Consider the following 16,008-nt stretch of genomic DNA (forward strand, 5'->3'; position numbering starts at 1 on the left):
TTCATTATTGAATAGGGTTCATGCATGGTAAGAATAAGAATAGAGTAGTAAAAACCTTCTTTGTAATGGTAGCAGGAGTAATCTAGTCTAGGGCAGCTACTGGTACTGTGAATAGAGCTCTGAGAGTCAGAAAGACCTGAGTTCATATCCAGCCTCAGACACTTACTAGATGTGTGATCCTGGGCAAGTCACTTAACTCTGTTTGCTCATCTGTAAAACTAACTGGAGAAGGAATGGCAAACCACTTCAGAATCTTTGCCAAGAAAACCGCAAGTGGGGTAGAGAAGATCTGGACATGACTGAAAACAGCTGAACAGAAATCTAGTCCAATGTACAACTGACCTTGAATCCTATCTAAGAATCCTGAAGAGATAGTGACCTAAGTCAAAGCAACAAGCAATTTAGTGCTTACCATGCACTGAGCACTCTGTTAAAAGCACTGAAAAATAAAAACAAAAACAAAAAGAGTCAGTCCATGCCACTAAAGAGCTTATATTCTAATGATAAAAGATAACATACTAAAAAATATACCAACTAAAAGGGGGTAGAAGAAGAGGGGATATCTGAGTTGTGTCATGGTGAAGAAAGAAGTTGAGAGAGTCTGGAATGAAGCCGGAGAGGAATAAAGGTGTGGTTGTTCGTGGAATTTTCCTTAAAGTGAAGGCTATATAAGCAACTGACCAATCAGTAGAAGTCTTAGGGGTAGAGCAATTTTCTGGAGTGAGAAGGCTTCTAGATGTCAGTGGAGAAAAAGTTTAAGAGATTCTATAGTGAAGCCCAAAAAGAAATGAAATCCTTGCTGGAAAACTCATACTTACAGGATACTCTACTTCTCTAGGCAGAAAATGAGAGGTAGGGTGTAACCAGATTGAGTTCACCAGAGCGATGCTGTTTTCTAAAGCACATTTCTATTTTTAGTGGTAGAATTTTCTTCCTACAGAAGTGACTGGGGCAATTACTGACTGAACAGATCCAAAGGAAAGGGATACCATCTGTATCTTTTTAGAGTATTGTTTAAATATGGGGAAATGAGACTTAATGTAGGCAAGACCTGAGAAGACAGTGTGTGGCTGTTGCTTTCCCCCCAAGATCTTTTCACACTGGAAAACGCCAATAAAATCTTTGCTTAGAACACACACACACACACACACACACACACACACACACACACACAAGATTTAGCATGTGGTGAGGCCAACATGAAAAAAGAAAAGTAATTAAAAGGATTTTACTCATGTCTCAGAGGAAAACTGAGTAAGTAAAAATTCCTTATTTAAGACCTTCAGAGATAATTTAGGTTCTTCATTTAAAAAAGAAGTGAATGCAACTGAGAAAGCTCAGAAGCATCCTTTATGCATATGTAATTCTTCATTGTGAAGGGTGGTTTTTCTCTTGAAGATATGTGAAACGCTTCCCTGAACATCTATGATTTTCATTCACTTCCTCTCTCTGGATTTCAGTTACCTCCTCTGGAAAAATAGAGGGTTGGACAGGATGATTTCAAAGCTGCTTATCAGCAATGATCAAGGCTCCTTCTAGCTCTAAATTTTAAGGTCTTGTGGTTATATAATCAATGTTCTGCTTCTCCAGAGCATACCATCTCACTAATTAGTAACTAGAATATAGCACTCAGAACAGTTATAGAGGCAGGGGGAGGAAGAGTTAGAATGCTGCTCTTGGAAACGAGCTAGGTTAGATTCCCACCTCAGACACTTAGTAGCAGTGTGCAAGTTACTTAACATATATAATCCTTAAAGTTTTGGGGTCAGGAAGACCCGAGTTTAAATCCTGCCTCAGATACTCACTAGCTGTATGACCCTAGGAAAGTCACTTACCCTCTGTTTGCCTAATCCAATGGAGAAGGACATGGCAAACAACTGCAGTATTTTTGCCATGAAAATTTCATGAGGGTCAGGAAGAGTCAGATATGACTGAACCACTGAACAACAACAAAGCAACTCCTTCAAACATGTCTCCCAAGACTTAAACGAGATGGGATCTGGTTTCCTCCAGAGGGAGTAAGTTCCCCATGTACTACCTGAATGTACTCTCTCCTCTTCAGCTTTTCCCTAGTTTCTTTCAAAGTTCAGATGAATTACAACATCCTATTGTTATTCTTCAGTCATGTCCGGCTCTTCATGACCCAGTTTAGAGTTTTCTTGGTGAAGATACTGGAGTGGTTTGACATTTTCTTCTCTAGCTCATTTTGCAGATGAGGAAACTGAAGCAAATAGGTTTAAGTGATTTCTTGCATCCACCCAATTCTTGTTCTTGTCTCTCCTTAACTGATGGCACTTCTTCCCCAAAAGTAGCTAGATCTATACATCTGTAAATTTGCACATATGTATAAATATGTTAATACCCATATGAATAGAAATGTGTTTATCCACATATGTTATACTGTGAACTTATAAACATATGTATCGATAAAGACATATCTATATGTATATGTGTCAATATATGTATAAATATATGTAGACAGACAGACAGATAGTCCTGGCAAGGTAGGTACAATGGAAAGTATGCTGAATTTGAACTTAAACATACTTGGATTTAATTCCCACCTCTGCTACAAACTACCAATGAGACCTTGGCCTAGTTACTTAATTTCTCTAAGCCTCAGTTTCCTCATATTTAAAATGACAGTTGAACCAAACAGTCTCTAAATGCCCCTTCTAACTCTCAATCTAAGGCCCTACACTCTTATTATTTCTCTTGATAAAGTAGAATTTCCTTGAAGGCAAGGGCCACTTCATTTTTGCCATCATATGTATAAACCATAGCTGAAATCCTGACACTTAGTAAAGTTAGGTGCTTAATAAATATTTATTGGTTAATTGATTGAATGACTGCTAAAATAATCGATTCTTCACATGTTCCTGCAGCAGTGATAATAAAAAGGCCTATTTTAAAACTGTTTCAAAAATTACAAAATTGTTTCCTCATAATCATCCTGTGAGGAAGATAATTCAATTATTATGATTTCTATTTTCCAGATGAGGTTGCAATGTTATTTCAGTCATAAATCTAGGTGGTATAGTGAATAGAGTGCTGCATCTGGAGTCAGGAAGACCTTAGTTCAAATCTAGCCACAGACACTTACTAACCTTGTGGCACTGGGCAAGTTACTTAATTCTGTTTGCCTCAGTTTCATCATCTGTAAAAAGAGCTAGAAAGGGAAATGTCAAACCTCTCCAGTATCTTTGCCAAGAAAGCCCAAGATGGGGTCACAAGGAGTTGGACATGACTGAGAATGACTAAACAACAACAAAGCACCTACCAAGTACTATGCGAAGCCCTGGTCAGCTTCACTGGTTGTGTCAGAGAGAGGCCCTGGTACTGACCCTCCTCTCTGAATTCCAAGGTCAGTTCTTTCCACTATACCACAGCTCTCTGGCTGGTAAGAAAGAGAAGGGAAATCTCACTTGCATCTGTTTGGGCCCAAAGTATGTTATCATTTTGATTGTCCTTGGCAAACAGTACAGCAAGCTTCTCTTTCCATCATAGCCCTAAATCAATGACATAGAAAATCATCGGGTTTCCTCCCCCTTCCCTTAGAATAATGAATTACTGAGTTTATTCTTCGAAATTTGAATATTAACTCCAAAGGGAAAGGCTATAAAATGACATCCCCAGGGAGTGCTGAAATGGCCTTCTTTATAGTATTTCACTTTGGCATTTGCTGGAGTGAAATATGGAGGAGGTACTCAATGCTTATTGTATCTTGGCACAAATGCCAACTGGAGCTTCTGGATTCTATCCCTCCCCAGCCCACTCCCATCTGGCACACTCTATCATCATCATCATTATTATTGTTATTAATAATCACATTTTTGGGTGTTTGAAGGCCTACAAAGCAATTTCTTCATGACAAGTCTAGATAATACAATTCTTATTAGCCCATGTCTGACCTCAGACAAGTCATTTCACCTGACATTCAATTTATTCATCTGTAAAAGGGAATAATGAAGTCTGCACTACCTACTTCACCAGGTTGTTTTGAGGGGGGAGAAAAAAGTGATTATGGATTTGTGATTTCATTTTTGTATAAAACTCCCAGGGAGGAAAGTTCCTCCACCAATACAGATAACAACTCCTCTTCAATTTATCATCTTAGAAAGTTACCCAGGACACTAAGAAGTGACTTGAATGTAATTAATATGTCAGAAGGAAGACTTGAATCCGTCTTCTGATTCCTAAGCCTCCTATCTACTCCCTGATTTCTTTACATTGCAAGGAAAAAACGTTGTAAAATATGAAATGTATGATGATAATGGTGGTGGTGATGACAACAATGGTGAAACTCTGTTGTTTTCCAGATGAGTAAACTGAGCCACCCTCCCCCTCCCAATTTAATATTTCTTCACCAAGTGAGTGTTAGCCAGGATTCAAACTAATGTCTTTTGGTGAAACTTTTGTAACACTGTTTGCACATTATGATCATGAGACAACCAGTCATAGACAGATTTGTGACATGGGCATAATGTGTCATTGGCACCTCTTTGGGTCTGGCACAGGGGAGATGTTGTTGACTGACAGGTTCAGCTGGTTTCCTTTTAGATCATAAAATGTTACTTACAAAGCATATGAAAATATGAAATTTCATAGGATCTGCAACTGGAAGTAATTTTAGAGCATCCTTTAGCTCATTTGTCTCATTTTAAAGATGAGTTAACTGAGGCTCAAGGAAGAGGTCGTGGGTCAATAAGTAGCAAAGCCAAAATTCCAGCCAGATTCTCTAGCTGTTTGACTACTCTGCATTGACTCCTATCCAGTGCATGGTTCTAAAATGCGGCACTAAGCCTGGCTGAGACAGCAGACAGAACCTGACATATCTTTGTACAGACATAGCTGACAGGGAAGGCGCCTTTGGAAGACTTGCAACAATATATACGGGCACCTTTGAACTCCTTCACACCAAGAATCAGATGTTGAGGAGGAAGGAAAGAAATGACAAATATTTATGCAACACTTGTCCTGCTTTTCCATACCTAGAAGGCACAGAGTTCAGGGTTAAGTATACTTATTAGGGGGAAAGATGCCTACTCTCAGGAAGGAGAATGTGTGCTCTTAAAAGGCTGTTCTTTGAAAAGTGTCAAATAGTAAGGCGCATCTACTCCCTGAAGCTGGGTAATGACTTCAGATTTCCACCTACATCTGTGTCAGTTTAATTATAAAACACATTGTATAAATCATAGACAATAAAGGGGTGCTGTGTGTGTGTGTGTGCGTGTATAATTTTTAAACATTCAATGTGCAGATTTTGCATCCAGGAGGATTAATCAAACTGTCAGGCCCAAGACCAAAAATCTGCCTTGCACGTACCGTGGTATGTCATGGTAGCTTAGCAACCAGAGCTGAAGAGGTTAAAGTGGAAACTGCTGTCATTGCCTGAGATTTTAGAATTTCTGCTGTGCACCTCCCCCACACCCTAACATCCCACCGTGTGTGCACTAGATGGATCAAATCTTTGTATGCCTTAATGATCATATGTGTGATCATTTCTATTTTGGGAGGATAAAGTGAATGCTGAGTTTTGGAGCATCTGTGGGTCTGTGTGGGAATTTTGAAGTGAGATTTATTTCCAGCTCGATACACATTCTCCCATTATCACTACTGTCATAGGTACAGATTTATGGAGCACCTAGTATGTTCATTTCATAATGAAAAGGGTACATGATGAGGAACCAGGAGTCCTGGTTTCTGGTCCTACCTCTCCCACTAACAAGCAGACTACCATTCTCTCTATTTGTTCGAATTGATAGAATACTTTAAGGTTTATAAAGCACTTTAAAAATATTGATTTATTTGATCCCCAAAACAATCCTGAGAGGGAGCTCCTATAATTATTCCCATCTTACAGAGGAAATGACTGAGGCAGATAGAAGTGTCTGAGGCTAGGTTTGAATAGTCCTATGCTCTAGCCATTCCACTACCCTTCCCCTCCTTCTTTTGCATTATATTTGCTGTTTCTTAAAATGCTTCCCAAATTCAAAATGGATGGACAAAGAGCAGGAAGATGCTTGAAGTGAAAAACATTATAGGTTGAGCTTTATGTCCATAACAGGGATTAGGAGGCAAAAAATTGAGAGAGTTTTTGACGTCTAGAGGGAATTTGGACTAAATGAAACCATAAACTTAAAATCAGAGTGAATTGTTATTTAAATTTCCACAGTAAACACCCTTTCTAGATAATTTTACTGGATGGAATGTCAGTTTCCACATCTGTCAAATAGAAGTGATATTCCTACTACCTCATTGTGGTTTTGAGGGAAGCATTTTCTAAGCCTTTAAGAGTTTAAAAAGGTGGAACGATACAGTGGATGAAGAGGTGGCCTTGGAGTCAGGCAGAGGTGGGTTCGAGTCCTAATTCTAACACATAGTGACTGTGTGACTTTGGGAAGGTCACTTAAGCTGTCAGTGCCCCCAGGAAGCCCTCTAAGATTGCAAATTGTAGTGCTGCTCTGCCTTAGTAGAGGCTATTTCCTCGCTGGAAATTCCCTACACTTCTGAAATCATAACCCTAGTAAGAAAAAAAAAATTGAAATTGGAGGTCTCAGATTCAAATCCTAATTCTGTAACTTCACCTACCTGAGCCTCAGTCTCCACATCTGTAACAAGGTGAAAGTAACATTTTTTCTGCTAATTTCTTTGGGTTATGAGGGAAAGACCTCTCTCATCTGTGTAGCCTTCTGTAAAAGTGAACTGGAATAGAAATAAGAACTAGACTTGAGATTTCATTGTTGTATGGAGCTCTAGATGAGGAATTCCCTCTCCCATTGTAGGCTGGCATCTTCATTGGAACTTATAGCCTTAGTGAGTTTCCTAGAGAAGTAGGAAATGACTTGCTGAAGGTCACACAGTCAGTATGTGTCACAGTGATTATTATTCAAGTCAAATTTACCACCATCCTAAGAAACATGACCATGGGGAAGACATTTCCCCTCTAAGTTTCCTTTTTATCAAAAGAGGAAATTGCAATAAATGATCTTTCAGTTCTCTTCTATAGCTCTAAAAATTATCTGTTCACAATAATGTACCTGGGAAGCAGGACATTTTAGCTTTCAGCAAAATCTTCCCACCTTCTTGCAACAGGAAATTGGCACTCCATGGTTAGTCTGTAGTTTATATGGGTTTCTTCTCACCTATTCTAATGTAATAGCTTCCCACTAGTTTTTCCGGCTTCCAGGATATCCTTAAACTACTGACCAAATAATCTTTCCAGTGTTGCTCTTTAATCATGTCATTCTTTACTGAAAAACCCTCAGTAGCTCTACATTGTCTATAGAAGAAAGAAAGAGCTCCAAACTGGCATCCAAGGCTCCCCACCACTTTTTTTTTCAAATCTTGCCTTTCTCCTCATCTCATACTATTTCTCCTTTACTTACTCTTCATTTCAACCAAATAGCTGTTTTTTTTTTATCCCCTATGCCTTTTCTCACACTGTCCCCCATGCCTGGAATGGATACCCCATTTAAGTCTACTTATGTCCCTCTTTTATTTTAAGGATCGATTTCAGGTACCTCTTCCTTCATAAAGCCTTCCCTGACCTCATCACTCCCCCATTCCTCAAATGAAAATTATTTATTGCTCCTCAAATTTCTCATAGTACTTTGGTTTTCTCCTTTGTACTACTTGGCTTGTCTTGGGGCTGAGCTGTCCTGATTGTCCCATAATTCACATTCTAGTCAGTTGTCAGTCATCTGCCATTCAGTCTGAGTATCTCCCCATCTTCCCTGCAGCTTATGGATTTCACCCCCACCCCAACCTCATACTCACAGTTCTCTATTTCTTGTTGTGGAAATTAACATCAAATCAATAGCACCATTGCTTCTATGACCAGTCCAGGACTCTGCTTCACACATTGCCTTTATTACTCTCATATCCAATCTGTCTCTTCTTACAATGACAGTCTATTAAATCCCAGTTTGATGTAAGGGTACATCCATGTAGTTTTATTGCATTTAAGTAAACAGAAGACAGTGTTGGTGATGAGGTCATGAGATACACAAGTGTTCAGTAGTAAGTAACCATTGCTACTGCTGTTTCGAACTCCATTCCTTCAAAGGACTTGTATCCAAGGCCATGTCTTGTAGTTTGTGCTTCCTCTACCATTAAAGTCACCAAAAATTATAAACTTGTCCCCTTTTGGTGCATTGATGATGAAGGTTTCCAGGGCTTCATAAAATTTTTCTTTGACCTCATCAGGATTCATCTTGGTGGGAGCATACATACTCCTCATGATTTCTGTATTTCATTCTCAAAGAGGACCAAAATGGCATCACTATTTTGGGATCAAGGTACAGTGTGTCTGTCTGTAACTGATCAGATCAATATGAACTCAGAAGGCTCTACCACAGGTCAGACACAAATAGTCCACATGAACATTCGAAATGGAGATATCTCTAAATTTGCACATCTCATGTTTCTTTGAGTTACTTTGAGTCTGCTTTGCTCAATAGAGTACAGCACCTTCTTTGATGCAGGCACACCATGCTGGGCTGTCCTTTGTCAGTATCTCCCATGTCACACAGTCACTTCTAAAGTTCTTCAGAGGGACCTTCAGAACGTCCTTACATCACTTCTTCTGACCACCATGTGAACACTTGCCCTCTATGAGTTCTCCATAAAATAGTCTTTTAGGAAAGCATACATTTGGCTTTCAAACAACGTGGTTAAGTCATCAGAGTTGCACTGTCTGCAGTAGAGTCTGAGTGCTTGGTAGTTTAGTTCAAAAAAGGACCTCAGTGTCTGGTACCTTATCCTTCCAGGAGATCTGCAGAATCTTCCTAAGAATTCAAAAGGAAGCTATTTGGCTTCCTGGCATAGTGCTAGTAAACTGTCCAGGTTTCATAGGCATACAACAATGAGGTAAGCACAATACCTCTTCTCTCTCACATTTTCCTTTAGAGTCTTTCCAACACTGAGCTGACTCTGACAGTGTGTACATCAACCTCATCATCTATGTATACATCCCTGGAAAATGTACTTCCAAGGTAAGTGAACTAATACACAGCATTCAAAACTTCTCCATTTGCTGGAACTGATGGTTCCACATATGGATGGTGTGTGGTGCTAACTGGTGGAGCACCTGTGTTTTCTTGGTGTTAATTGTTAGACCAAAATTAACACAAGCAGCAGAGAATCATTCCACATTTTGTTGTATTTCAGCCTCAGATTCTGTATTGAGTGCCCAGAGTCCCTTATATGATGGTGCTTAATAGATCTTTGTTGAAATTTGGAACTATGCCCAAGGGGTAGAAAACTGTGCATAGCCTTTGACCCAGAAATACCACTACTAGGTCTGTATCCCAAGGAGGTATTTTTAAAGGGAAAAGGACCTGTTTGTACAAAAATATTTATAGCAGCTCTTTTTGTATTGGCAAAAGTTGGAAACTGAGTTGATGCCTATCAATTGGGAGGTGGCTAAATAAGTTGTGCTGAAATACTGTTGTGCCATACAAAATAACCAGCAGAATGGCTTCAGCAAAACCTGGGGAGGCATATTTGAACTGATGCAGAATGAAGTGAAAAGAACCAGAACACTGTACACAGTAACAACAATATTGTAAGGATGGTCAACTGTAAAGACTTAGTTACTCTAATCAAGACAATTCCAAAGGATCTGTGATGAAAAATGCTGTCCACCTCCAGAGAGAGAGCTGGTGAACTCTGAGTGAAAACTGAAGCACATCTTTTAAACTTTCTTTATTTTTCTTTTTTTCTATTGTATGTTTTCTTTTGCAACATGGCTAATATAAGAAATATGTTTTGCATGACTGCATATGTATAATTGATATACTCTTTGCTTTCTCAATGGTGAGGTAGGGGTGTGAGGGAAGGAGAGATTTTGGAACTCATTTTTTTTTAAATTAATGTTAAACATTTTGCATGTAATTGGGAAATATTTAATGAAATAATGTATATTTTAAAAATAAACATTTCCACAGATCTAAAGAAATAGATGATAGTTGAATTGAACCTAGTGGAGTAAGAAGTGATATAGAGTATGGCATGCTTTTTTATACTTCAATTTATTTTTCAAACCCAAAGCCCACATTGTCAGGTGGCTTTGGTTCAGCATATATCCAAGGACCTATCCAGGAGCAATTTGCTGAAAAGAAATAAGAAAGTTTCTTTTTTTTGCCAAATTTCCTGTGCCTTCTGCTCTTGAAAGCTATTTCCAGGGTAAAAAAAAATCTATAAACAGATCTAAAAAGCAATCGTTGCCTCTGTTCTAGTTCCTAACACATGTGACCTGGTTTTTTAATCCTCTCTGATGTCTAGACTCTTGTGTCCTAGCAAGAGGCTAAGCAAACTACTTGAAAGAGTCTCCACATTTGTTTGTTTACAAGCCAAACTAGCCTTGCTCATTGGGAAGATAGCTGCCATAGGGACCTGAAAAAGAGACCCAACTCTATCCTGTTAGAATGGATACAATGGGAGAGGGGGAAGCATTGAGTGGGTCACATTAACTTGTTTTTTGATACCTGGACCAATCAGAAAACATTTTTGAAGAACATTAATGGTCCAAGTTTAGCTTTATTTAAGGAAAAAGAAGACAGATACAGAGATAATCAATACCTTATCTCATCCATCACAATAAGGGAGAGAATAAAAGAAAAAATCAATCTAAAAAACAAACAAACAAAAAACTGTTTGATAACAATTTACAACCAATCCCCAAACCTCCTTTTGGCATAGAATTTCAACCTCTGTTCCATCAAAACCTTTGAATGCTTTTGTGTTTGCTTGTTTTTTACATTAGAGTGAACAACATGGAATAAGAAAGGTTAGCATGAGTATCATCTGCCACCATTCCTCCGTGCCCTCTAACATTATCCTCAAGTAGCTATTGCTGCCAATACTGTGGTCCAAACAAATGCTTTCAGAGGCAAAGCAGTGCTCTGTTGAAAGATCTTTCTGCAGATAACAGTTCTCATTTCTGTTAGGTTATGAAGATCATCACAGAAAACATACCTCTAGGATAGATACTGTCATCTTCCCCATTTTGCAGCTGATGAAACCAAGTTATTCTTAAGTGACTTGTTTACACTGCAACACTAGTCAGTGACCTAAGACTTTCCTAAGGTCATGGAATTAGAGCTAGAAACCACCTTATAGGTCATACAGCCTAAACATCTGATTTTATAGTGAAGGAAACCCAGATCCAGAGAAGTTAAATAAATTAGCTCCTTTTCTCTTGGTTCTCCTACCTGTACAATTCATCTTTCTCAGTCTTCTTTGCTCATTCATCATACAGGACATGCCCACTAATTATGGGCATATCCAGTGCCACCTTTTATTTTCTTCTACATTGCTTCACTTAGTGACCTGATAGCTCCCAAGGGTTCAGTTATCATTGTTATGCAAATAACTCCTAGAACTATATACTCATCCCTAGTTTCTCTTCTCAGCTTCATTCATGCATCACAAGCTACCCCATTAGACATTTCAAACTGGATGTCCTGTAAACATCTCAAACTCAACACATTCAAGACATCTCATTATATTTTCCAAAAACCAACCCTCTTCTGAAAATCCATAATATTGTTTAGAGAACCACCATAGTTTCAATTATTCAGACTCACAATTCTTACTCGCCCTATAAATTCAATTATTTAACATATCTTACTGTGTCTCCCTGCACAAAATTTCTTACATCCATTCCCTTCTCACTGATCACACAACCACCACCTTAGCTCAGGCCCCCATCAATTCCTTTCTGGACTAATACAATGATCTTCTAATTGGTATTCTTGACTCAAGTTTTTCTTTACTAGAATTCATTCCCCACCCCCAATTCCCACCATACACACTCATCTTCTGAGGTAATATTTTTTTTAAAGCAATTGGGGTCAAGTAACTTGCTCAAGGTTACATGGCCAGTTATTTCTGGGTGTGGTGCTGAGTATCTGAGCCTAAATTTGATCCCCAGGTCATCCCAACACTGGAGCCGGTGCTCTTACTCGCTGTGCTACCTGGCTGCCCCTAAGGTAATATTTCTTAAGCAAAGTTTTAACCATATAATCTCTATACTCAATAAACTCCAGTGCCTTCTTATTGTCTCTGTCTGACATTTTAAAATATAGATGTTCTGGTCCCTTCTACCTCTTCATTCTTCTTACACATTACTCTGCAATCTATCCATACCAGCTTAATCCTTGCTCCACACACACAGCCCTCTACCTTTTTTTTTTTTTGCCTTTTGGAGGGCAATTGGGGTTAAGTAACTTGCCCAAGGTTACACAGCTAGTAGTTTTGTGTGGGTGTTAAGTGTCTCAGGCCGGAACTGAACTCAGGTCCTCCCAAGTCCAGGGCCGGCGCTTTTACTCACTGTGCCACCTAGCCGCCCCATGACCTCTACCTTTGATCTCCATACCTTTTCCATTTTTGTACTGCTGGGCTTTTCATGCTACTAGACCTCATATCTGGAATGCATTTCCTCCTCACTTAAAACTCTTGAAATCTCAAATGATTTTTAAGATTTTGTTGAAGTTCCGTATTCTACTTGAAGCCTTTCTTGATCCCCGTCTCCCCCCCCCCCACCAGGTACTAGTGAAGATCCCAAACTACTATGTGCTTATTTAAAAAATATATTCTGCCTATATTGTTGTAGTTGACCAATCCCACAATCCAGAAAGCACAGAATCTAATCACACCAAATGATAATAATAACAAGATCTTAAGCTAATTATAAAAATGAAGTTACATTATTATCAATCCCTTTATTCTTTGACTAAATAAGAAACAGTTCGGGCATTGACCAATAAATAAATAATTGACTCTGTTCCTGGGTGTTTCTTGAAAGATGCCTATCATGAGCAAAAATGGAGCCAGAGTACAGAGGCAGCTACGGCTCAAGGAAGGCAGGACTTCAAAGGACCAGGTCACCACCATGAGTCTCTTAGACAAGTCCAAGATCGAGATGACCCCTGAGGAGTCGAAGAAGTGGGAAGAGAAGGAGTTCAACATCAGGCTCCTGTTAGTGATCACTCAATTGGTGAAGAACAACACCCAGGTTCTTATCAACTTCTGCAACAACAAGAAACTGCTGGACCAAGTGAAGGCCTTTGAGAGACATTGCAACATGATTTAGGAGAAGGTGAAGGAGATATGAATGGAGGTACCCAAAAGTGGCAAAGGCAAGAAAAAGTCAAAATCAGTGAACAAAGATCGTTACATTTCCAAGATGTTCATTTTGGTCCTTAGGAACCTGCTCACTGCTGGCAAGTAGCAGAGCCAGAGTTTCTTTCCTATTCCCAGCCCAACGTTTGGCTCAGTCCACTAAGGCTGAGGTTCTGTTAGTTTTACCTTTTGTGAATAAAACCTTGCTGCTTTGATTTTTTTTTTTACAGATGGCTATAACAATTAGAGATTGAGTTCAACTGAATGAGTGCAGGTAGCAGTCACAGCTCCCAGTCCAGCTGGAAGAGTGGAGACCACAAGAAACCACATGCGGCTAGAGGAGTAGAATTGAAGGCAATTGAATATTCCATGAAAAGTGGACAAAGACATCGAAAGGGAAACTTGTGCCTTACTAGGAACAGATATGTTGGATCAAATGTTGTGTTTGCCAAGACCACAAGGCAATAATTCTGTGTTCCCTTTATCCTTTGTACCCCATTAGTGGAATCTGCAGGATTTCCTCTGGGCACAGGAAAGTCTGTTTCTTTAAAATTTGTTCTTGTTAGGTATATAGTTGAAAGGAGGTGAAGTGTCTGAGGGGAGAAACATCTCAGGAAAGGATAGAGGGAAAGATGTAAAACTATATTTTGCCAGAGCAAGGTCTCTGGCTTGGGACTCATAATAAAAACATAGAGAAATTTGTATTATTTTGTTACAAGTCCCTTGAGTAGAAAGAGAACATTTATACTAGGAAATCTTAAAATGAGTCTAGTAATAGGGTGGGGCTGAATAAGAGTAACTAGAAAATTCTGCTTACCAAACTATTCCCAAAATCGGTCCCACATTTGAATGTAAGCTATTTGAAAGTAGGGTTGTTTCACTTCTGACGTCCTGTTCTCAGGGCTTAACACAACACCTGACACATAGTAGGTACTTCATAAATGTTTTTGATGGGTTGATTTCCAGAGTCATATAGGTAGTAAATAACAGAATTAGAATTTGATCCCTTTGGTGCAGTGGACAGAATGTCAAACTTGGAGATAGGAAGACTCATTTTCCTGAGTTCAAATCTGGCCTCAGACACCAGTTGTGTGACCCTGGGAAAGTCACTTAACCTTGTTTGTCTCAGTTTCTCCATCTGTAAAATGAGCTGCAGAAGGAAATGGCAAACCACTCCAGTATCTTTGCCAAGAAAACTCCAAATGGGGTGATAAAGAATTGATGCAATTGAAACAACTCAACAACAACAAACATATGCAGTGTTCTTTTTAGAACACTAGCAGTGACATCAAACTCATATAGAAACAGATCCCAGTGAACAGTACATCGATTTAGAAAACCACAAATTAGCATTATCTATGTTGTGTGTATTTCATTTATTTTGTTAGATCTTTCCCAACATTTTAATCTTATCTGGGCCCATCCTGGAGTTTTGTAGGTCACTAGTTTGACACCTCAGCACTCACAGTCTCAAACTCAGGTTTTCCAAATCTCAATGTAGCTAGATTCAAAAAAGGTGAGAGTCTGGTTCTATGGCCTCACACTCTAAATAAAAATGAAACTGACAGTACTTGAAAGCAAATTATCCTGATAGACAAGAAAAGGGAAATACTTCCAAAGAGATGGTATGACTACAAAAGAGATGTTCCCCAATCAGTTCATCTTTTTAAAAGACAAAGATCAAAAGGATATATTGCCAATGACTGAATTATAACAATAAAATTTTAAAATAAAATCTTATAAACTGATTAAGAGGGCACATAGAGGGAATAAAATATTATGCAATATATTATTATTCTTTTGCTTAAGTATATTGTTTGCTTAAGTGTATTCTTTTGCTTAAGTATATAATATGTAGATATATATGTATCATTTATATATATGACTGCTAACATCCATACACATTTAATTATAATAAGGCGTAAATAATATAACTTGAAATCCATAATTTTATTTATGATTAATTAGATATTTGTTTTATTGAAACTATTACATTTTTTCATTTTAAAGTATATTTTAGAAACAATAATATTATCAAGACATGAAGGTTAAAGCCTAAAATTATTTGTATGGAAGATGAACACACTTTTGGAATCCAAAGAAGATGATTGGTTAGATTAGTAGATCTCTTTTTAGATAAGATTAGAAGATAAATTAGATAACATTAGAATATAAAACATTAGATTTGGAATGAGAAAATGTGGGTTCCCATCCTAGCTCTGCTACTTAAAAACTGAATTTCTGGAAGATTCCTTAGCTTCTTCAATCCTCAATTGCCTCATTAAAGAAGTGGAAGGTGCCTTCCAGTCCCAAGACCAATGAGTCTATTCCTTATTACTTAGGGCAAGTGCCACAATGTTAATAGATGACAAAGATTTAGACCTGCTCCTTGTCTTTCATATTCTCAGTCAAAGAGAATGATCTAGAGAATGGGATGGTAGAATAACCATGTCTAAGAAGCAATTGAAGATCAAGATAAAGGAGATAGCAAAGAATTAAAGGGAACTGGTCTGAATGAATTGAACCCTATGGTAACAAAACAATATCATTAATGTAATTTGTGAATGATTGATGGGAATCTCTGAGGAATTTAAAAGATTAGAAGAGATGGATGAAGACCAAAGATTAGTGAATGTTGTTCCAATTTTTGTAAGCATAAACACTAGCTTAGAGCAGAGGTATAAAATACAGGGCCTACTGATCCAAAAAGGCCCACAAAACTCCAAGTGTGGCCAACCCAAATTAAAATGTAATTGGGAAATCTTTAATAATTTTTAAGTGCAATACACCATAGATAATGTTAATTTGGGGTTTTCTAAGTCACCTTGAAGCGCAGAGATATATTTCTATTTTAGTTTGAAACCACTGGATTACAGTGTT

At 38.3% G+C, this 16,008-nt stretch overlaps 1 pseudogene; it reads left to right on the forward strand.

The window, feature by feature from the left end:
• Positions 1-12,898: 12,898 nt before the first annotated feature.
• On the forward strand, positions 12,899-13,237 carry LOC138151848 (small nuclear ribonucleoprotein Sm D2 pseudogene; annotated as a pseudogene).
• Positions 13,238-16,008: the final 2,771 nt, after the last annotated feature.

Source organism: Petaurus breviceps, unplaced genomic scaffold (genome assembly GCF_028583685.1).
Source record: "Petaurus breviceps papuanus isolate PSGF00001 unplaced genomic scaffold, PetGlider_PUasm1.0 90919, whole genome shotgun sequence".
NCBI lineage: Eukaryota > Metazoa > Chordata > Mammalia > Diprotodontia > Petauridae > Petaurus > Petaurus breviceps.